Raw genomic sequence first — 24,636 nt, 5'->3', positions numbered from 1 at the left:
CAGAACAATTAGTATTTGAGATTGCTGAAGCAACATCACTAAAGAAAAATATCCTTGCATGTCACTTTGCTTTCATTTGAAAATCTAAAGGTTTTTTTTAATGTAAAACATAAAAACAACAAAAACTTTAGATGTTAGAGATGTCCTGATGAAAATTGTGAATATCTAGATCAATGGTGTTTCCATGTGAGTCTATAGGGCATAGACTGAGGCGGGGTTTTAGAAATACATGATGGTAACATGAGACATGTTACCTTTGAGAACACTAACATCTAGATTAAGGTGTGAGAAGTAAATGCATCACAGAAGCTGAAAAGGAGTTCCTTGTCTCTAGATTAGTTGAAATAAATTGAAAATAAACTGATTTGAACAGGTTTGATGCATTATACAAAAAAAAAAGGTTCATGAAATAGTTCACATGATCTAAGCAAGAGTCACTCGGAATCTCAAATGTTAAAGTACACTTACTGATTGTACTTTTACTACATGAGCTAATGCAGATGCTCTAAAAGCAGGCTGACTGAAAAAGAAGCACACACTTGGAGAAGGTGTGCTGTAACTTCTCATACTGTGAAGTTTTCTGACAAAAGTGTATTGAAAACTTATGCTGTACAGCTTACTAAGGGGTCCTGTGATGGGCCATGTGCAATTACACAAAAGAACAAGTAAAATTTCACCATACCACTGACTGGAGAAAAGCCAGTTTGGTATTCTAATTGAGATTACAACCGTAATCAGTAAAATCAGTGCTGTGATAGTTAGTTTAAGATCAAAACCTGATTTAAAACACAGTCTAACCTCAACATTCTTGCCCCTGAAAATAGGTCAGGATGGCCGAAAAATGTACTTTAAAATGAGATTTTCTTTTTGTTTCATTGGAACAGTAAAGTACCATAACAAAGAAATGAGTACACCTTTGTAGATATCACTGATATGGAGTTTTTCCTGTTTTACATAAAGACTTAGAGCTGCTAGTTTCCTAGTGGCATTTTCTCATTTAAACCATGGTGACTTAAAAGTTTAGCAGCAAGACACTTGTTTCCTTTGTTCCATCAAAACATTTCTTTCAGAGATCTGTGTTTATCAGAGCGATATGTGACTCATTTTTTATTGAATCACCAGGAAGTACACAAATACAAGATTAAATATTTTATTTATTTATCAAAGATACATAATTACACATTGATACAATGAACAAGGTGTTTATAAAAATTACACATGGTGTAAGAAAAACATTATAACATACAAATAAGTGCTTTATGATAATCTGACATACTTTAAAAGCATACGAATAAAAGTTTTTAAAAAAATCATGTTCTTTGATGATCACATTACATGTATCATATTTTTAAAGCATAACATCAGGCACGTGCAGGGGGGGGGGGGGGGGGGGCTAGAGGGGCTTGAGCACCCGCATTTTTAGCGGTCCGGAGCTGTAAGAGAAACACAAGTTAACTCAGAGACACAGACTGATGCGACAAAACCAGTAAGTAGGTGTACAGCGTACACTGTAGTGTATAGCACACAGGAGTATTAGCTTATTACGTACACGTTGGTAAGCTGTCTTGTTGCAACTGACGAACTGAAACAAACGAGCGTGCTGTGTGTGCAACAGCGCGACAAACATTACCTGTCCTTGTATTAACTGCACAAGTAGTGCTGGTCATAGCTGCTGGCTACCTGTGTAAGGCTGTCATGGGTCTGTAGCTCTGTCACCGTTTTAGGGAACATATTTAGTTTTAAAGTAAGTTTCCGTTCTTTTCCTGCCTTTCTGGAGGGATTATATTTCACTAAAAAACAATCTAATATGCATGTCCACATAATTATGCATTATTATAATTATAATATATTTAAAACACGCTGTATTTTAAAGAACATACATTAAGAAGCAGATTATATTAGATTTATATTTTAAATAAGACAAAAGTTGGATTTTATAGCAGTAAAATTATTGTATCTCTACAGTTTAAAAATATAACAAGCTTTGCCCTGCACAGAGTGGATAGTGAAACAAATGGAATCATCATAAATACATTATTTCATATTTATTACTTCCCCCTCCTCTTTGCTTTATTATTGTAGCTCTAGTAATAAATATGTAAGGATTCTGGATCAGCACCATGATGCCCATAGTATATACAGTATTCTGAAGAAGGTCTAAAATGTCAGTGTGTGTGTTTTATTTAGATGGATTTAAAAAAAAAAAATTACTCATGATATAACATTGTCCAGACATGGCTGGTAAGGACATGAGGAGGAAACAGTAGGAGCTGTGTGAGGCTACTAAAGGCAGTGCTATAACATTTTTCTGTCATAATTTTATTTTAGATTAAGTGCAAGAGTTGTTAGGTGTGGATAATTAGATTATAGTAGAGATGGCACGATACCACTTTTTTATGTCCGATACCGATACCGATATCATAAATTTGGATATCTGCCGATACCGATATGAATCCGATATAGTGTTTTTTAATCAACAAAACTGTTTTTTAAAATATCTTGCTGCATTTTGCAAGTCTGCAAGTTCATACTCAAGTTTAAAACAACAACTACACTAAAGCTATTCTGTTATACCTGTATACAAAAAAAATATTTCATAGTTCAGCAATACTGATCAATCTAATAAACTTAGACCTACACCATCCTCCCTATTCTGGTATTTTAAAGAGTACTTAGCGTAAATATTAAGCAACCTAACTAATAGGGTTCCAACTCCCAGCAACAACAAACATAAATAAAAAAAAAATAAGGAACCACCCCTCACGCGCCACCTCATGATGCTTAATCGACGTAATCAACCTTAATTTGATGCAGTGTGAAAAAAAAAATGCACAGAAATCAATTATTTTTCAAGAAATATTAAATAGATTCAACATCTTTCTTCAACAAAATTGCAGACTGTACAGATGGTACCTTCCCAAAGTAAAAAGTACTATAGCTTACTAGGGTATATATTAGACTTAATAGTCACTATATACAGTAATTGACTTCTATTCATTTTACATCAAATTAAAACTTTGGGTGTCAGATAATTATTTATTAAAAGCTCGACATTTTAAATGAGAATAAGAAAGAAAAGTATGTCTTTGTGCCCCCTTTTCCCTGTTCATGCCCTATCGGCCCCCCTGGCTAAACTTTGCTAGATCCGCCCCTGCACAGTTACCAGCGTCAGCTACGTAGAAAAAGATCCTGGTGTAGAAAGAAATATTAAATAAATTCTAACAACAGCTGATCAAGCTTAAACGTTCTGCTGTTGTTCAGCCGCTGGTTTCCTCTTTCTGGTGCAAAGTGGGCCAAAAACAAACAAGAGAGACGGACTCGCGACAGAAAAGCCGATCAGCTGATCATTTAAGCAGTTTCACGATTGAAGTAGCAGCCGGAGAGCGAGAGGCAGTCGCTTGTTAAGCTTAACGTGGGAATGCTTTACAAACATTCAGAGATGGACTTACACACTTGCTTTACTTCTCTCGGGGATAACTTTGTCGGAGATGAAATGCCAGGTTGCTAGCGAAGCTCCACATGCTATCCAGACCACCGACAGTTCCGGCATGCTACAGCTGCTCTATCACGTGATGCATACTGCTCCGACTGCTAACGTTCTGAGGTGAGTTACGGCGTGTTGCAAGTTTTGCGAGGTGCTTTCGTGATATTTAATGGATCGGATTACATTTTTTATTTTTCTCCGATATCCGATCCAGTAATTTAGGTCAGTATCGGACCGATACCGATACGTAATATCGGATCGGTCCATCTCTAGATTATAGTTTATTGCAATAGCAAGTTGTGCCTTGTTCTCAGATAGAAAGCAAGTGGAGAGTGATATATGAAATGATGGGAAGGAAGGAAGAAGAGAAGCAAAGAGTGATTCACAGGCAGAGCCTAAATTATTTCTCACAGTTTTTTGTTGCCTTATGGTTCCAAGCGCTGTCACCAATCTTTGCATTTTGTTATTATCTCATGACACTTGTTTAATCAGCTACCATCTCTCCTATGGACTTTTTAATGTCTACAGTCTCAGATCAACACAGCCCTGCCCTCCAGCACTATCCACAGCAACCCCTCAACAGCAACATTGTACCCATCAGGTAAAGCATCGGCTACGTTTGCTCTGCCTTTTTGCCCATATTAGATTCTTGATGAATGTGTGTTGTTGTTATTCAGCCTGGTTCAATGTGCCCCTTTTTAACTTTGAGCACCCGCCCCTTTAAACCTCTCTGCACAGCCCTGCATAACATAGGGAGCAAAGTGCTCACAAAAACAGTTTTAGAGGACTTAAACACGATCATTTTTTCCACAGTGCTTGTATGCCTCTTGCAAAACTATGTACTTTTCACCATAAGACACAATAACTCACGATTATCTAAGACCAGCCATGAACATGGACAATCGCTTCATTACAATCATTTGTCCCCGCTGCTGCCCTCAGATCCAGATGCAGTCTTCTGTACTGGGGGGTAAAATGGCTCTTTTGGTGGTTCATAAAAAATATCTCAATAAGTTCGTGAGGGGACTAGAAACTAGAAACACTGGGTTGCAGAGCAGTTGGTAAGGACTTGTATATTTCTGGAGAGTCTGCAAAATCTGTATTCCTCGTGCTCCTGATTGGATATGTGGAGCCCGGCTCTGATATCTCACTGGTGGCAGCTAAAGATATGCATGCCTTGGAGGCGGAGTTGGTCTCGGGCGCAATCTTTCAAATGAGCCTCACGGCATTTCAGGAAAACTCAGGCCAGAAACAACATCCGGTCACTCGCGGTCAAAATCCACGCAGAGCTGATCTAGCTTAGAGAGCAGAGGCTGTCTATCGCGTGTGGAGAGACGGATGTTCTTGCCTGTGGATCGCTCAAGCACTGGTGGAGAAGAATTTGGCGAACTCGAAAAAATAAATGTGTGCAAGTCTGAGATATCTGCTGTGACAAAACAAATTTCCCACGTGTGGGACTAATAAAGGTTATCTTATCTTATCTTATTTTCCACCCTAATTTACGAATAAATTCTTTACAAATCCTACCATGTGGATTCATGGATTTTTTTTTCACATTCTGTCTCTCACAGTTGAAGTGTACCTCTGGTGCAAATTACTGACCTCTGTCATCATTTTAGGTGGGGGAACTTGCACAATCGGTGGCTGACTAAATACTTTTTTGCCCCACTGTATATTTTTGAAAAGTGTATTCCAAGTGTTACAGAGCCTATTTTGCATGGCTTTTGAAGATGAAAAAGCTTTTTTTGACAGAATGGTAAAAAGGAAAATGCGAAAATGTAGTTAGAGGGGGAAGATTAACACTTACTGAGTGATATGCACATAGGGCAAGCGAAGGCAGTTGTTGTTGATCCCTGGTTTCGTGGCTGTTGCGAGCTCGCAAGCAGTCTGAGCGGCGCGAGTTGTTGATATGTCTGAAGTCAGAGGTCTTCTGGGAGCTCGACGGCAGTTTTAACCTCAGCGGGAGATCATAAAATCGGACCTGCAGCAGATTGGCTAACCGGAGTGCGAAGGGAGCCGCCCGATTGTTATGTGATTGGCAGCGGGGCGAAGTCAGGGGGAGTTGGTCTCCAGCGGAAATTTTCAAACAAGGTAAGCAGCGCATTTGGGAGCAGAGCGGGGAGCGAACAAGCAGGAAAAAATTGTGCTCTGCTCTGGAAGCAGTTGCGGGTCGGCGATTAAGAGCGAGGTAGAACTTAGACTGTGCGTTGAATTTTAGAGGTTGCTAGTAAGAGGGAAGTTTTTGAAGAAAAAAGACTAAGGAGTTTTCCCCCTGTTTTGGATTATAAGATTTTTGGGAATAGAGGGTAGCTAACAAAGTTATTCTAGGGATTTTGGAGAAATCGCGGAGGATATTTTAAAGGAGTTTTGGCTTTGTTCGGTGGGTGGGAGCCGCGGGGCAATTTGAGAAAAGACTAAGGATTTTTTCAGGATTTACCCTGTTATTGAATATAAGGTTTTGGGAATAGAGGGGGTACCTAACAAGTTATTCTAGGGTTTTGGAGAAAACGCGGAGGGTTTTTTAAGGAGTTTTCCCTGCTTATGTTTCTAAGGATTAGGTTAAGGGGGCTGCGGGGATCGCGAGTTTTTTTCTGAGTATGAGTTTTATTCTAAATGAACAAATGCATATAAATCGAAATAAAGTTTTGCCCCAAGGCATGCAGCCTGTATTTCCGGCCATACTGAACGTTACAAAAGCACAAGTTAAACTAAACAATTTTAAAATGGTTTAACAGATTTTTAAACACATAAGCACGGAGCCCGAGAGAGCACGGTCCGGAGACACGGGCGCACCCGTGCACGCCGAGGCACACAGTCTCGGGCATACACACTGACCCGCCACCAGATGGCGTTTTTTGAGCATAAAAAGTAAAAACTTTTTAATGGCTTAAAAAAAATAAAAGAATGCTACTTGATATATAAGAAACTTTGAAAATAATCAATTAGTTGTTTTTTTGGGGGGGGGGGGGGGGGAGGAAGCAATGAGCTATGAACTAGCATATTTTTATGAATATCATATTTTTATTACTTCCTTTATTACTTCCTACTTCCTGAGCTCATGAATAATTTATTGGGGGGCCATAAATCACTCAGTTTGACATAAGGGGTATAATATCACTCTCTCATGAGACCTTCACTTTTTGACAATCATCACAGAATCGTATAAAACCCTGCACTCACTTCTTAATTACCTGGAAGCACCTTAAAGACAACCGGCCCCTCTCAACTGCGACAAATCATCTGGAGAAAAGGTAAGCATAGGAGACCAAACACTGAGGAACAAATCCTCATTTCATCCTATGATAACAGCATTTTCACCATTTCAGCCAATTCCTTTTGCACAATTTGTCTCTTGTGCTTAGGCAACCTGTAGGGCCATGAACGCACTTTCCAGGCTGCGTTTCAAATTGGTGCTGCATGAGAGTCTTGCAGATGGTCGGGGGATGAACACATCTGCAAACTACTGTTGCAATGCAGGAACATCTGCTTTATTGGAACGTGTGAGATGCTAATCACAATGCATCTTAAACACACTCATGTTAAAACTTCATGCCCACATCTTGTTTTTAAGAAAAATTAATCATCTTTTCCTTGAAGATCATTTCAGAGTTTTTAATGAGCTGCAGGAACCGTGCCGAGAGCAGCCAAGTCTCCTCCTCTGATAAACCTCCACATGTACCACTAAAAATGGATGTGGATCAAAATGAATTCATTAAAAAAACAACGTGGACTTCAAGGATACAGTAAATACACTAAAGTGAAAGGAGGAGCCAAAAATAGATGTTTAATAGGGTTTGAATTAACTAAAAGTAGTCACCTGTAATCTTTAAAATGGTTCTGATGCGTGCTGCTGTTTTTAACTTTTAACAGTTCTTTGCTGCCACTGTGAATATTGTGTTCTTTCCCTAATTAAATAAAGGTTACACAGCATCACTGCTCCATCTTCTGGTAAAAAAAAAAGAAAAAAAAAAAGGTATTACATGGAAGTACAGCCCAAAACCAGTTCAGCTTGAGTTTCTTTTTTCTGGACATAAAGTCACAGCAGGTGTTGTTTCAAAGCTGGTGGACAGATTTAGTTCATTTTGGAAGTTTTAAGAGCAACTGCTGTGAAAATATTTGCTTGTTTTGGGAGAAAAGGATTTAAGAGAAGATTTTACCACAGCAAAAGTTTAAATATGAATGAAGGATTGAAATTTAACTGAGGTGAAACATGCAATGAATACATAAAAAATAAGTTAATTTTGGAAAAGCTAAAAAAGTTCAAATAAAAGAAATGATTTACATATCCATATTTGATTTTTGATAGAATACCAGTTTGGTTAAAAAAAAGAAAGAAAAGACATTCCTATAACTTTAATAGTACAACTACTAAACACTACTGTGTCCTAAGGGAACAAAGGTTAAAATGTAACAGGGATAACATTTTAGAGAATTAAAATCCCTCAAAGGAAAAAACATAAACTTGATATACATATCTATACATGCAGCTTCCTAAATGTAACATTCAGAATTATTCACTGCAGCTCCAGAAATCAGAGCTACCTCATCAGATCCAAGTGTGGCATCAGCTGACACTCTTTACAGGAGATTCCATCTGAACTCTGTGGAGCCTGATCTCAAGGTTTTTAAGTCTGAGCCTGAAACCAGAAGAGGATCTTTCTCTCTCTTCAGATTCATTGTGATCCAGTGATTTCAGTCCTGCATGATCAGGCTGATGTTTGCACAGAGCAGATAATGAAGTGAAGGTTTTTGCACATTGGTAACAGTGAAACAGTTTATTTACAGTGTGGGATCGTTTGTGTTCGGAGTATGAACTGAGATTCCTGAAACTCTTGTCACACTGGTCACAGCTGAAGTTCACTTCCATGTGTGTATGTTCATGTTTGTTACGATGACCTGATTGTGAGAAGCTTTTGTCACAGTGTCTGCACTTGTATGGTGTCTCTCCTGTGTGGATTCCCTTATGCTTTTTCATTTCATGTGCTTTTTGAACACACTGTGGAATAGTTCATGTATTTTTAATGCACTTGGTGCGTGGAAGCCTCTCCCACATTCTTTGCAGTAGTTCATTTTTTCTCCAGTGTGGCTACGTTGATGTGGATTTAGGTCCCGTTGATGATTGGAAGTTTTTCCACAAAGGTCACAGAGAAACGTTTTCCCACCACCACAGTGACGACAGGGCTGAGAACTGGATCCATCTGTGTTGCTCTGCTTTATTTATTTTTATCCTGAATGTCGCCTGAAACAAAGAGCATCTCTGCCAACGTCCAATTACTTTTACTGTTTACATTATAACACTCAGCTTACTGAGAGAAAATGAGTCTTCATTTTCCCAAACAGTTCATTCAGTATAACTCCATGAGTTTACTGATCAAACTTGTTCCAAACAATCAGGTTAAAAATACAGGATAAAAAGGTAAATACATCCTCACAGTAACTGCACTTGTAGAGTTACTTTCTGGTGTGGATCTGTTGGTGTTTATTCAGCTGATGTGGAGATTTAAAAGTCTTCTCACACAGGTCACATTTATAAGGTCTCTCCTCAGTGTGGCTAAACATGTGTTGTTGTAACTGTGCATCTGTTGTAAACAGTTTCCCACACTGGTCACAGCAGGAAACATCATTTCCAGTGTGAATCCGTAGGTGACTATTTCGGTACTGTTTTTCACTGAAACCTTTTCCACAAAAGTTGCAGCTGTACGCCTTAATTCCAGAGTGGGTAACTAGATGCTTCTGTAAGTTTCAACTTTGACCAAAAGCTTTACCACACAACTCACAGTAGTGTGCTTTAACTACAATGTGGATGAGTTGGTGTTGTTTTAAGCCCTCACGATACGTAAAAGACTTTCCACACAAGTCACAGCTGTAAGGTTTAAATCCACTGTGGATGATTTGGTGTGTTTTTAAGCTTCCAGCCTGGGTAAAAGACTTTCCACACAAGTCGCAGCTGTAAGGTTTAACTCCACTGTGGATGATTTGGTGTGTTTTTAAGCTTCCAGCCTGGGTAAAAGACTTTCCACACAAGTCGCAGCTGTAAGGTTTAAATCCACTGTGGATGAGTTGGTGTTTTTTTAAGCCTTCAGCCTGGGTAAAAGACTTTCCACACAAGTCACAGCTGTAAGGTTTAACTCCACTGTGGATGAGTTGGTGTGTTTTTAAGCTTCCAGCCTGGGTAAAAGACTTTCCACACAAGTCGCAGCTGTAAGGTTTAAATCCACTGTGGATGACTTGGTGTTTTTTTAAGCCTTCAGCCCGGGTAAAAGACTTTCCACACAAGTCACAGCTGTAAGGTTTAAATCCACTGTGGATGAGTTGGTGTGTTTTTAAGTGTCCAGCCCGGGTAAAAGACTTTCCACACAAGTCGCAGCTGTAAGGTTTAACTCCACTGTGGATGAATTGGTGTGTTTTTAAGCCTTCAGCCCGGGTAAAAGACTTTCCACACAAGTCACAGCTGTGAGGTTTAAATCCATTGTGGATGAGTTGGTGTCTTTTTAAGCCTTCAGCCCGGGTAAAAGACTTTCCACACAAGTCACAGCTGTAGGTTTTCTCTCCCTTTCTTCTGTGAGGTTTGTCGGCCTCCTGAGAGCGCTGACTTCTCGCTCCATGTTGGTCCTGCAGTGACAGAGATACAAACACAGGCAGTGAGTGAAATGCAGTCGTGGAACAAACTGAAACTCCCTCTATTAGCGGAATCAAACATGTCAACAAACACATTGTAGGTGTGTTTCCACCACCTTCTGGTCATAGTATCACATTTCAATGATGTGCTACAATGACAGTCGTAACGAAAAATACATATTGAAGAAATATTGATAAGTGGAGAAAATATTTTACTCATAAAAAATTGAGTTCAATTTTTGTTATTGTTGTTTCAATGTGTGCCGATAAAAATTATGTTTGTATCTTCTTGTAACATCTGAGTTTTTTGTTTGTGAATGTAGATTCTGTGTATATATGGAGGAGCCCGGGATGGAAAAGATAAAGCTGCTGTTAACATGTTTTTAAAAACCAACAAGCTGTGCAGTTTCAATAACAGTGTAACTGTGATATTTTTCTCACCTTCTGTGTTGAAGTCATTTTTTCCTCTGTAGTGGCTGAGCTGAGTCCAAATGGCTGAAATTGTTCCTCTGTTGCTCCACCAGACTCTTCTCCTGTTACTCAGCTGGGACACAAAAAGTATATGTATTTTATCCCTGATAAAAAAAAAAAAGCAGAGCAAATAAACATGACTAAACTCCTCAGTGACAACAATACCTATGAAACTTCAATGTGGAAACTGAGAAGCAGCTACAACAAGAAAGTCATCAGTTGTCACAAGAACCTGAAAGGGAAAAAGCCACTGACCCCCCTGCATATCACTGCCTTTACCCAGTGGATGCTACACCCTGTATATATGGACTTCTATAGATCCACAAGTCCGGCTCACACTCAATGGTAGCAGTACCACCTGAAGCACCTCATTAGATTCCACCTACTCCACCCAGACAACCCACATGGAAAGGATATATATAAATCTTATAAAGTTTGTATCCGTCTTGTGTGAAACTTGTATGAAAAGCATACAAGAGTGAAAACAGATATAAGACCCCTTGAAAATTATATAATGAAACTTCTATGTTTTGGATACTTACTAAAACAATACATGAAAGTAATGAGAAAGTGGCCGCTTTCATGAGTAAATCATATAATTTTTTACTATTTCTTTTCCATATGGGAAGGTAAAGGGTGGTTGTATGTAGGGATGGGTATCGCTTAGGTTTTATCCGATACCAGGGCTGCACGATTAATCGTTAGAAAATCGCGATCTTGATTCATACTTTTGTGCGATCTCATTTCCAAATGACAACGATTTTTTAAAAAGAAGAAAAAAAAAGACGACGACTGTACCGCATTTTGATCCGGGATGTAATCTGCATGAAAACAAGCGCTCACTGTTCGTGCTGAACAAATGACAAGGGCGGAGCCTTATACCACGTGATACAGAAGCTGTGCCGTGTGATGCTAAAATTAGTAGTGAAAAAACAACGGAGAGCACGTCAGGGAAGACAAGAAAGTGACAGGAGAAAATCCATCCCGGTCAACCACTCAAACATCAATAACGGGAACCTTATACAGCGCTTCCCTATACCCGTCGAACTCCCGCAGGCACAAAGAAATTACAGAGGCCATTACTTATCACCTGACCAAAGATATGGCTCCCATCAACACTGTGCAAAATGAGAGATTTAGGGAAACGATCAACACCCTAGACAAACGCTACACAGTGCTGTCCCACAACTATTTTTCTATTGTTGCACTACCTGCTCTATACACGCAGTGTCGAGCAACGGTGGAGACGGAATTTCAAGCAGTACAACATTTTGCAGCAACGACAAATGTGAGACATTTGTTGTTTTTATGTTTATTTATTGTTTTTATGTTCAGTCTCAACTGTTACGAAGTTGATGTGCAGTTAATAAGTGCAATAAATATTTATATTGGAAAAGAAAATCGTGAGAGAATCGTGATCTCAATTCTAAGGAAAAAAAATCGTGATTCTCATTTTATGCAAAATCGTGCAGCCCTATCCGATACCAGTACCAAACTGGTACTTTTGAAACGGTGCCAGTGCTTAAACGGTACTCAAACTGGTGCTTAAAGAATGGAGAACACAAAATTGGTCCAAAACCCTCTCATGTTCAGCTGTTTTTTTTGTAAAAAGATAACAATGTTAGCCTTTTCTGCAGCCATAGGGCATATATGGTATCACTCTTGGCTGGAAGCAGTGCTTAAACAATGGAAAAAACACAAACTCTGTCCAAAACCCTCTCATGTTTAGCCGTTTTCCATTTTTTCTTTGGTCATTTTAGCCTTTTTGGCCAGGGTGAAGGGAGTATCTGCCATCAGACAAGAAGAAAGCCATGTAACTATGACGGTGTTTGCTAGTTCACCTTACATGCATTAATGTAATAACGTGGTTAGCCTACTCAACGTAAATTACACACGAACAACATTAATCTACATATATTGTTACAAATATATGTAAGAACTGAGCCAAATTTAGTAATGCCAACAAAATGAAATAACAATATTTGTATCTTATATATGATACATTCTTCCACAGGAGCTGCTGATCCAGTTCTACACTGCGGTCATTGAGTCTGTCCTGTGCTCCTCCATCACCGTCTGGTATGGAGCAGCCACTAAACAGAACAGGAGCAGACTGCAGCGGACTGTACGGGCAGCAGAAAGGATCATCGGCACCCCCCTGCCCTCCATCCAGGATCTGTACCTCTCAAGAACCAGGAAACGGGCAGGGAAAATCATCACAGACCCCTCACACCCTGCACACAGACTTTTTGATCTGCTGCCCTCTGGCAGACGGTACAGAAGCCTGCAGACCAGGACCACCCGACACAGGAACAGTTTCTTTCCCCTCGCCATCTCCCTTCTTAACAGTTGACCTGTCACACTGCTCCCACTGCCAGACTGCAGCTGCACCTTATGTACATTTTGTAGTATTCATTCCACCTCATTCATTTCTGTATTTTATGTATATAAGTTTAGGTTCGTTATTTATAGTTGGTTTACACAGCTTTGTGTATGTATGTGTATATATAGACACGTGTGTGTGTGTGTGTGTGTGTGTGATTTACATTGCTGTGCTTGAGAGCCACCATCTACTGAAACCAAATTCCCTGTATGTGTCTGCACATATACTTGGCCAATAAACACTATTCCGATTCCGATACATCTATATATACACTGTAGGGCTGCCACGATTAGTCAACTAGTCACGATTACGTCGACTATCAAAATCGTCGACGACTGATTTAATAGTCGACGCGTCGTTTGAAGCTTTGTAAGATCCCAAAAGACGCAGGAATAAGTAACAGGATTTAAGAGTGTAATAACGGACTGAAACAGAAGATGGCAGCACTGCATGTACAAGGATGCCAGCTGCCGTTAAACCCCGAAGAAGAAGTAGTAGCTCCGTCCCAGTCAGAATTCATAGCGCAGCCCAGCCAGTGTTGCCAACTTAGCAACTTGGTCGCTATATTTAGAGAGTTTTCAGACCCCTTAAAAAAGACGTGAAAGCGCTACTCTCAACAAGCAGCGGGTGCTGTAACGCAGTCAGTTCTTCTTTTACTCTTATGCTGTTTTGTGAATCACAAGGTTTAAAACTACTTATAAACACACACACAAAGTAACTCCACCAGAGTGCCTATTTCGGGTTACTTTTGCCGGTCCAAGCCCGGGCAAAGGAGCAGGGTTGGAATTGTGACATTAAAAAAAACAATAATTGCTAAAAGAAATTTAATTTGTAGTTCTAAATAAACTAACTGCATTTAGGACGTTTTTACTCACTTTATGTCTCTTCCATGATGTTATTTCTCTCTCCAACAACATAGGTTACAATTAGATTAGCATGACCAATTATGCAAATTAGGCGATGACATAATTTAGCGACTTCTAACGACTTTTTTGGACAACCAATAGCGATTTTCCTTACTGAGGAGTTGGCAACACTGAGCCCAGCTCAGTTTCCAACAATGGCGGCAGCTAGTTAGCTTTAATATTACTCTTATTATTCTTTCTGGGTCACAAAATAAACATTTAACATGTTTTCAGGCGAGAATGTAGCTGTGTAAACCTCAAATATCTGCTCAGTTTATCAAGACACCACATATTTTCAAAAGCGCTCCGACGTTTTCGGAGACGTCTGTTACCCACTAGCTCGATAGCTAGCCGGGGGCAAGGCTCGCTAGAGCCATGAGATCACTGGACTCCCGGCAAATCGTTTTTAAACCCACCGCCGTCTTTCGCTACTCAGGTTAAACATGATATATGAGTCACTTAGATAACTTAACAATGTTATTTTTTTGGCTTTTTTCAGTATTTTATTTGTTCCTGAGTAAATCAGTTTGGCTGAGATTAAAGTTATAGTTCTTACACAGCTGAATAAACTTCAAGCAGACAGCTGATCATCAGAAGTGTGAGATGCTGGAGAATTTACTCCGGTGTCCTGTTATATTTTAGATAGCAAGGAGTTTATTAAACTTCACTGAAACAATCTGCAAATTTCATTAAAATTTAATAAACTATCATCTTGTCTTTATTTTTAGTTAGCACCTTAAAAGCTTAAAGCTGTAAGCTAATGATAGTTATATAAGAGCAGATGCTGCTGGTGCAATAAGCTGTAGTTTTACGTTCAATGGATGATGATCTGATTAGTTGACTAATCGCAAAAATAATCTGTGACTAGTCGACTATCAAAATAATCGTTTGTGGCAGCCCTAAAACACTGTCAAAGATACTTGTCTTTGAGTGAAGATTTAAGGTGATAGGACATAAATAAATGCAACTTGAATCTTTACTGAAGCTCAGTATTTGACACAGAGTTCAAGTTCAATGCTGTAATAACTAATAATGATTAATATAATAATAATAACTGTAATATTGGCTGTATAATATTTACATCACCAACATGAGATAACTTTAGTCTCATGAACAACATTAGCTAATTGTTATTTACTAGCTAATCTTAAAATGACTGTTCAGTACAGAAATGAAGCCCAACAATCATGTTTTTACAGTCCCGCGGTCTCAGCCTCAGATACTCAACAAATCAAACAAAGCTCATAAAAAAATAAACAGATGAACAAAAACTGTTTCTCTTCCATTTCAAACAATGCTGTATGAAACGTTTCAGCGGTTAGTATCATGGTTGCTAGGCAACCTGAGCAGCACCATGGAGGCCAGACCGTCCCATTACACAAGCATTTCACTTTCGGTCTTTGAGGACGATTCCCGCGTGGCCCGCATCCTCCAAGGCTGCAGACCCTGAATTGGAATACAGCCTATAAAGGTGTGTGTATGAGAAGTACTTCTCAGAACCACTTGGTGTTTGCTGTGACTGCATGTAGTGGGATCAGTGGTAATAAAGCTTTGAAGAAACATACTTCAGCCTCATCTGACCCTTCTTCTCCAGCAGGAATATCAAAAGAATCGGTGAAGTCAAGAGAAAGTGAACCTCAACAGCACCTAGCCACATGAGAAGTCCGATCATTTTCTCTCTAAGCTTCTTAGACTCAGAACAAAAGTTGTCCGGCTTTGTGTGTCTGGCAAAACACTTTTTACAAATCCTGCTGGAATAGGTCTGGTTACAGCCGCAGTCAAAGCATGATGGAAATAATTGAACAAGCAAGAAAATGTAGCCCTTTCGCACCCTTCGCGGTAGGCTTCCACTACTCTCTTTATAGGGCTTTGGAGTTGACATCACAGAACGCTGGGAACGCTGCGCCATCTTCCGGGGAAATGAATCAAAACAAACACACTGTGTTGTAACGACGACTACAAGAAAGATGCTTAAAAGTAGCTCAAAATAGAAGAGACTGTATAGAGACTGATTGCGTTGTGAGGCGAAGCAGCAGCACTTGCAGAAAATAGCGTGCGTTGGAAATGTGGACCCGCATGAAATACAGCCGTGACGTAGAATCCCCGAAGACCTACCGCTATTGACGTAGCGTGACATTTTTTCGTACCTTGTCAGTGGAGTCAGCGCGCACAAGTCATTAGATATCGTCATATCGCCCAGCACTATCATGTGGACAATAGAAAAGTGTCTAGTGCCATTTGTCTTCTATCGTTTTTAACCCAAATTTTATAAATTATTACATAAAATATATAATTAACCCTTTACAACCGGTCGGAGAAGGCACTCCGTTTTACCTATTTTTAAATCCCTGTAGAACTGGAACCAAAAATTATTTTTTTGGCATGTGAAACCGGAGGAGTTGTACTTACATCTTATGCCATTAGCTTGTCCTAGGTCACGGTTTCCTTCCACATACAGGGAGTGCAGAATTATTAGGCAAGTTGTATTTTTGAGGAATAATATTATTATTGAACAACCACCATGTTCTCTATGAACCCAAAAAACTCATTAATATCAAAGCTGAATGTTTTTGGAAGTAGTTTTTAGTTTGCTTTCAGTTTTAGCTATTTTAGGGGGATATCTGTGTGTGCAGGTGACTATTACTGTGCATAATTATTAGGCAACTTAACAAAAAACAAATATATACCAATTTCAATTATTTATTTTTACCAGTGACACCAATATAACATCTCCACATTCACAAATATACATTTCTGACATTCAAAAACAAAACAAAAACAAATCAGCGACCAATATAGCCACCTTTCTTTGCAAGGACACTCAAAAGCCTGCCATCCATGGATTCTGTCAGTGTTTTGATCTGTTCACCATCAACATTGCGTGCAGCAGCAACCACAGCCTCCCAGACACTGTTCAGAGAGGTGTACTGTTTTCCCTCCTTGTAAATCTCACATTTGATGATGGACCACAGGTTCTCAATGGGGTTCAGCTCAGGTGAACAAGGTGGCCATGTCATTAGTTTTTCTTCTTTTATGCCCTTTCTTGCCAGCCACGCTGTGGAGTACTTGGACGCATATGATGGAGCATTGTCCTGCATGAAAATCATGTTTTTCTTGAAGGATGCAGACTTCTTCCTGTACCACTGCTTGAAGAAGGTGTCTTCCAGAAACTGGCAGTAGGACTGGGAGTTGAGCTTGACTCCATCCTCAACCCGAAAAGGCCCCACAAGCTCATCTTTGATGATACCAGCCCAAACCAGTACTCCACCTCCACCTTGCTGGCGTCTGAGTCGGACTGGAGCTCTCTGCCCTTTACCAATCCAGCCACGGGCCCATCCATCTGGCCCATCAAGACTCACTCTCATTTCATCAGTCCATAAAACCTTAGAAAAATCAGCCTTGAGATATTTCTTGGCCCAGTCTTGACGTTTCAGCTTGTGTCTTGTTCAGTGGTGGTCATCTTTCAGCCTTTCTTACCATGGCCATGTCTCTGAGTATTGCACACCTTGTGCTTTTGGGCACTCCAGTGATGTTGCAGCTCTGAAATATGGCCAAACTGGTGGCAAGTGGCATCTTGGCGGCTGCACGCTTGACTTTTCTCAGTTCATGGGCAGTTATTTTTCGCCTTGGTTTTTCCACACGCTTCTTGCGACCCTGTTGACTATTTTGAATGAACCGCTTGATTGTTCGATGATCACGCTTCAGAAGCTTTGCAATTTTGAGATTGCTGCATGCCTCTGCAAGATATCTCACTATTTTTGACTTTTCTGAGCCTGTCAAGTCCTCCTTTTGACCCAGTTTGCCAAAGGAAAGGACGTTGCCTAATAATTATGCACACCTGATATAGGGTGTTGATGTCATTAGACCACACCCCTTCTCATTACAGAGATGCACATCACCTAATATGCTTAATTGGTAGTAGGCTTTCGAGCCTATACAGCTTGGAGTAAGACAACATGCATGAAGAGGATGATGTGGACAAAATACTCATTTGCCTAATAATTCTGCACTCCCTGTATAGCTTTAGAAAAATTTGCATAAGAAGCACTTGCAGCAACAAAAACATAATATTCCAGAAACACGCGTTGCCGATGTTCATAACACTTCTTACGTTGGCATATACATCAGTGCAAAGTATTGCATGTCCGCCATTACCTGCCCGAAACCGGAAGTGACGTCATTTTTGTGGGCCTTATAAGCCTATGTTGATGTTCATAAAAGTCATGTGCATATTAGTATTGTACAACACTTTGGTCAACCAGGTGTGTTTTTAAAGTGCTATATAAATAAATAAATAAATAAATAAATAAATTGATGATGATGATGATGATGATGATGATGATGATGATGATGATGATGATGATGATGATGATGTTTGACTTTATGCTTTTCCGTATTGTTTCTGGGATCCTTAGAACTGAAATTACACTGTTGGAAATATTATAATGCATCAAAATAAACTATTTATTTTCATTTTTCCTGTAGTATATAAAAGGACTGTTACAGATGAACTTGGATACTGGGTTTTGCTGGGTAATATGACCAAGATACAGTCAGAGGTTGGCCATAAGATGGACTTCTCCTCTTCAGGTGCCCAAAAAAGGCTCTTGATCAAAACATAAACAGACCATCCGTATGGAAAGGTAAAACTAGCCGTCAACAAAAATAGAAAAATCCTACCTGCTACCGTGGAAGAGTTGTCACCGCCATAGGGCTTTGGAGCGTGATGTCACGGGGGTGGGCGTGGAAAGGATTTTGGCCTGATGCGCCATTTTCCGGGTCCAAACAAAGCGCAAGCAAAAAAGGAGCGAAGGCACACACAACAGCCATGGTTCGTACTTGCTGTGTTGCCGGCTGTGGAATAAGCTTAAAAAAGGTTTGTCTTTTTTTTTTCTTTCCCAACCTGGAAGCATCATGAGGGAGCTTATATAGCGGACCTTACAAAACGAAAGCATCTAGCCTGGATAGCAGCCATGCGACAGCTTGATATCCAGTTTGCTTCCATCTCCAGATATCTGTTGGTGTGCTCCAGACATTTTTACTCCGGCAAGTTCTGTACGTTCATATCACTCTTTATAGCTTAATAATATTATCGTTGGGGTTCTTGGAGATTATAGAAATTGCAAACAAACATAGAATTGAGTGACTGTGGAGACAGACATACGTGCTATGTAACGATTTGCTAACTCTTTCGCACAACTGTAGGGAAGCCTGCCTATGAAATGAATCAAACAAATCCAGACTGGTTACCAACGTTAAACATAGGGCACTCCGAAATCCGAACGTGAGGGTTAGGGTCAGGGTTAACAAGATACGTGAAGATATCGGGGTAGGACAGTGGCGGTAAGTACTCTGGGTCTTTACTCCACTGCCGTATTTCATTCGGAAGCAGACATCTGAAACACCCGGGGCTTAGCCCTAAAGGGTAGTATGGATGTGGGATTCTTTTTTTCTTCTTCTTTTTTTTTGGGGGGGGGGGGGTAGACATTACTGAAAGATTAATTGGAGCATAACTGAGCCACTGTGTGAGAGCTGAGCAGCAAAAGGAAATTAAGTGAGGGTAGAAATGACTGAAAGATTAATAGGCTTTCTTATGAATTTTGTTCAAAAAAGAATGAATTCATATAGGAGAAAATATGTATCACATATGCAGGACACCTTAAACTAGTTTTTTAATTAAGCAGCAAGGCAGAACAAAGTTGGGGCTGCATCAAGACACGAGGACTAAACCACAATTCAACCAGATCCAGAACTGATCCAGAATTAAAACAGGACTACAACAGTTCAAAATCAGGACCACTTAGGACTTAACCAAGACAGAACCAGAATCAGAACTAGATGATAGTAGCACTAAAAATCATCATAGACCCGCACTACACTTATTTTTTTAATTCTACCAAAAGTACACTATTTAGATTCAGAAAAGTTTATTTAATTATTTAACCTTCATATGCCTGCATAACTTAATAAATATATAACTTGAAAAATAACAAACCTGAAAAGAAACACTAGGGGCCCGTTCTTCGTACGTCGCTTACTACATCCAAGATCAAATGACACATCCAAGATCAAATCATCGCGCTAACCGTGAGCTCGCTAATCCGGTTCCCCGAACACACCTGCTGTTGACGATTACTACAGCTGGACGCAGGAATGTGACATCACTGGGTGTCGTAAAAGGGGCTACGCATCGATAGTAGAAACATTGATCGGCAACCCGCTGATTGGTCGGCGAAAATGTCGAAGGGGCGTGCTCGGTATTTTCCGGCAGCAGAGCAAGAACTCATGAGTGAGGGATTTCAGGAGTTTCAGAGTTTAATTAAAACGCAAGAGAACACTGCAAAGGCTGCAAAAGCAAGGAGAGAGGGCTGGCAGAAAGTTGCTGACAAATCAAACTCGTAGGTAATTTAATAATAATAATAATAATAATAATGGATTGGATTTATATAGCGCTTTCCAAGGCACCCAAAGCGCTTTACGATACCACTATTCATTCACTCCCACATTCACACACTGGTGGAGGCAGCTACGGTTGTAGCCAGGCTGCCATATCGCGCCATCGGCCCCTCTGGCCAACACCAGTAGGCGGTAGGGTAGATCTATCATATGACACTATATTGTCCAATATCATATGGCATTATATTATATTATAATATGTTATATTATATCCCCTTTCACATTAGAGCCACAACAGGACCCACAAGAACATGGGAACAAGTAAAAGTGGAATACAGGAGTATTCTACAGAATGGTAATCTTAGATTGCTTTGCGTCTCTTGGCAAGGTAATACTGGCCTGTAATACTCTGTTAGTTTGTTCATAACAGCAACCAAGAAAAGGGCAGAGGAAAAAAAGACAGGTGGTGGTCCTGCACCCCCTCGTCAACAAGTTGGTTAAGTAAATAATACCCTCACGGGAATATCGATATCTCTCTATGAGCACACTGTCGCGCTGAGCTAAAGGATCCTGTCTATCCCGCAATATACGCTGAATTCTGAGGACTCTCCTTATCAATCTTGCACCTTCCGCAATGGGTTGGTCGCGTATACGGACAGGACATGGCTGCGACAGGCTTCCCAAATCCACCTTCGCTTTTATAGCCGTGGTCTCTCATCTTGATTACACGAAGTAATTTACAATTACTACTCTGAAATATGAATTACATCTGTAATAATCACATACATGTAATAGAATGTTAATAGTTCATTTCCCTTTTTTAGGAAATGACCTGTATGTATCTGTGTGACATCAATAAAAGGATCAAGTGCTGCATTATCTTTAGTTACATTGATAATATTTATTTATGGTGAAACAGTGGAGAAATATCGCTGTTGCTTTCGTATAAATGAAGCGGACATACCTGCGTGGCCGCGATCTAATCCTGTTTACATAAAGTAAACCTGCTCCCGAGCAGGTTTACGCTTACGGCTCTGTTGCTATGACAGCAAGTCCCGGATGAGCTTCGGAGAACCGACTGATCCAGGATCACGCGAAATCGTCAACAATCTAATCCGGCTAACCTACTTAGCGAGGTACGAAGAACAGGCCCCAGGTACGAGATACACAAGTACCTATGATACGGATTTTGGTAAACAACCATTTGACTAACATGTGTTTCTCACCTGTTCTTGTTCCCTTACTGTTCTGTCCTCATTCTCCTCTCTCTCCCTCTTTGTGCTGACAATCATCAAATATACAGTTGAAACCAGATATTTACATACTCTTCAGATCAAAACAGATACACTTTTTTAATTGTAACATCAAATCAGACTACCGTAATTGTCGGGCTATAAGCCGCTACTTTTTGCACAAGCTTTGAACCCTGCGGCTTTTAGTCAGGTGCGGCTTTTCTATGGATTGTCCATGATTTTTATCATATCGTAAGACAATTTGTTTTGTTTGTTCCGCTGTTGTACGGCACTACGTTGCCTGGCGGAAGGGCATGTGATCAGACACACAGTATCGGGGTTCAAGAGTGGTATGTTGGTCACGTGTCCATCCGCCAGGCAACATAGTGCTGTACAAGTAGCACAAAAAACAAACTTCAAATTAACGCTACGCGTTCAGCGGGAGTCGTGGATGACGAGCGGCGATAAACTTGCGAAAAGCAAGTTATGCTCAACTCCACCATTGGAATCTGACAGCGTGGAAAAGTGTGAAAACATCCATGATCACCAACGGATGTCGAAGGGCTGGACTGCTTGTGTATAAATACATAAACAATACACACATGCTTTCAATTGTGTAATTTAAGTGATCTAGGTAGCGGTTTTGAAAGTTCAGTTAACGCTAGAAATGTGTTTTGGAGTTTGTACATGCATATACATCCGCATATATTTATATATAAACATATATAAATAAAACCACTTCTTTTTTTTACATTAGTAATTCCTTTTGTGCATAATTTTATATTTTTGTTAATAATAAATTAATTAAAGCAACAAAACAACCGAAAAGAGCCGGTTCGGAGCCGAAAGAGCCGGCTCTTTTTAGTGAGCCGAGCTGAAAGAGCCGGAAATCCCATCACATCGTCACTGCGGGGCGATTGTGGCTCAAGAGTTGGGAGTTCGCCTTGTAATCGGAAGGTTGCCGGTTCGAGCCCTGGCTTGGAAAGTCTCGGTCATTGTGTCCTTGGGCAAGACACTTCACCCGTTGCCTACTGGTGGTGGTCAGAGGGCCAGTGTCGGCAGCCTCGCCTCTGTCAGTGCGCCCCAGGGTGGCTGTGTGTGTGTGAATGGGTGGATGACTGGATATGTAAAGCGCTTTGGGATCCTTAGGGACTAGTAAAGCGCTATATAAATACAGGCCAACAATCATGTTTTTACAGTCCCGTGGTCTCAGCCTCAGATACTCAACAAATCAAACAAAGCTCATAAAAAAATAAACAGATGAACAAAAACAGTTTTGTAATAGAGTGAATTGTTGCCCCCCAGTGGTAAAATACAGAAGTGCCTGTTACAGGGCTAGTTCTTGGTTGACCAGTAAATGGTAAATGGACTGGTTCTTATATAGCGCTTTTCCACTCTTCTGAGAACTCAAAGCGCTTTACACAACTTGTGCATTCACCCATTCACACCCATTCGCACAAGCACAACTGACATTCACACACATTCATACTCCGATGAATGCATCGGAGAGCAATTTCGGGTTATTATCTTGCCCAAGGATATTTGGCATGCAGACTAGGGGAAGCCGGGAATCGAACCACCAACCTTCCGATCAGTAGATGACCTGCTCTACCACCTGAGCCAAAGCCACCCTACATAACATACCCTATATAACAACAAAAAGGGTAGTTTTCTGCACGCTAAGAAAACAACAAGTTAGTGTGTGATGTCCTGCTGTTCAATAAAGGCACCTATCCACGTCCTTCTGTCCTGATCTTTTTAAAGAGCCTAATCCAGAATATCACAGTTTCTCTAAATACAGGCCATTTACCATTCACTAACTCGCAGGCAGTAGCTGCCCCGTCCTGCTTAGTGCCTGAGCTCAGATCATACCAATATTAGGGGGGATTTACGCACAGTCGTAAACACATACACATACAAATCCTGATTTACAAGTACAAAATATTTATGATCACATTTTGAGCCCATATTTGAGCTTTGCCCCAGAAAATGGCGCGTCAGGCCAAAATCCTTTCCACGCCCACCCCTGTGACATCACGCTCCAAAGCCTTTTGGCCTCCTTCTCAGCAAGCTTCCACTACTGCGCTCCCCCAGGCCTGTACCTGTGGCTTCATGTCCTGGGGTGGGGGTTGGTTGTTCTCCTGCCCTGCACCCCATCCTTTTGTTCATATTCAAAGACTATTTTTCTTTATGTATTCTTTCCCCCCAGCAACCGCCATATTATGATGTTGCAAGCAATCACAAACTCTACAGTCTGTCTAACTCCAATGTCTACCAAGCAATCTATTATTCTCAACAGAGCTAAACTCAACATAAACTGAACCCACATTAAAGTTAGCTCGATGCTTACCTTTAGACGAGCCCACAAACCGAGAGAAACTCCGTGATGAAGCTGGAACTCTTTCCAAAAACAGGAAACAGATCAGGGAGCAGAGATCCACGTGGTTCACGCTGATCTCAGCTACGATCCAGGAGACAAGGGTGTGCAGATCGATGCAGAAATGAATCCCAACGTTGGTAGTGGTATATGTTCCAGTAAGTTTACTACTTTACAACCGTTTCATAGAAAAGCAGCTCTCTCTGCTCGACTCCTCTCCTGCACACACAGTTTGCTCCGCCCCCTTTATCTGACTCCGCTGTGATTTGTTGCTGTGCGGTCACGTGACTCAGCTGCACAACGTAACCCAGTGGAGTGTTATTTCAAAAGTAGCGCCAATCTCCTTTTCCTAAACTCTTTTCCTTGGCCTCGATGAAAACGTCATCGTGGGGAGGACAATATGGAATCAGAACGATGCCACCTTGAAGCGAAAACGAAAAAAAATATTGAAACCGAAAAAAAATATTGTAACTGAAATAAATGTACTGAAAAATCTTGTTTTGAAACCGAAAAAAAATTGATAGTGAAAAACAATTAATTGAAACTGTAATTTTTTTGTTTTCGCTTACATTTTTTTTTTTCGGTTTCAAACCATTTTTCAGTTTCAATCCATTTTTGTCATTTTTGTCATCCACATTGTCAGATGTAGCCCCCAAAATTTTTACATACTGTAGTCAAACACCTGTTTAAAAAAAACCTGTTCTTGATCTTACGATTCTTGCAAATTACAGGCCTTTCTTCTAACTACCTTTTCTTTCCAAAATTCTTGA

At 40.3% G+C, this 24,636-nt stretch overlaps 1 pseudogene across 1 annotated transcript; it reads right to left on the bottom strand.

Moving 5' to 3' along the window:
- Positions 1–1,136: 1,136 nt before the first annotated feature.
- Positions 1,137–24,571, bottom strand: LOC113010558 (uncharacterized; annotated as a pseudogene). Its single transcript, XR_013906514.1, has 3 exons — positions 23,840–24,571; positions 10,544–10,646; positions 1,137–10,096 (listed from the first exon to the last, which is right to left on the bottom strand). The product of XR_013906514.1 is annotated as an uncharacterized LOC113010558 (transcript).
- Positions 24,572–24,636: the final 65 nt, after the last annotated feature.

Source organism: Astatotilapia calliptera, chromosome 3 (genome assembly GCF_964374335.1).
Source record: "Astatotilapia calliptera chromosome 3, fAstCal68.1, whole genome shotgun sequence".
Lineage (NCBI taxonomy): Eukaryota > Metazoa > Chordata > Actinopteri > Cichliformes > Cichlidae > Astatotilapia > Astatotilapia calliptera.
This window is presented reverse-complemented; position numbering and strand designations above follow the sequence as displayed.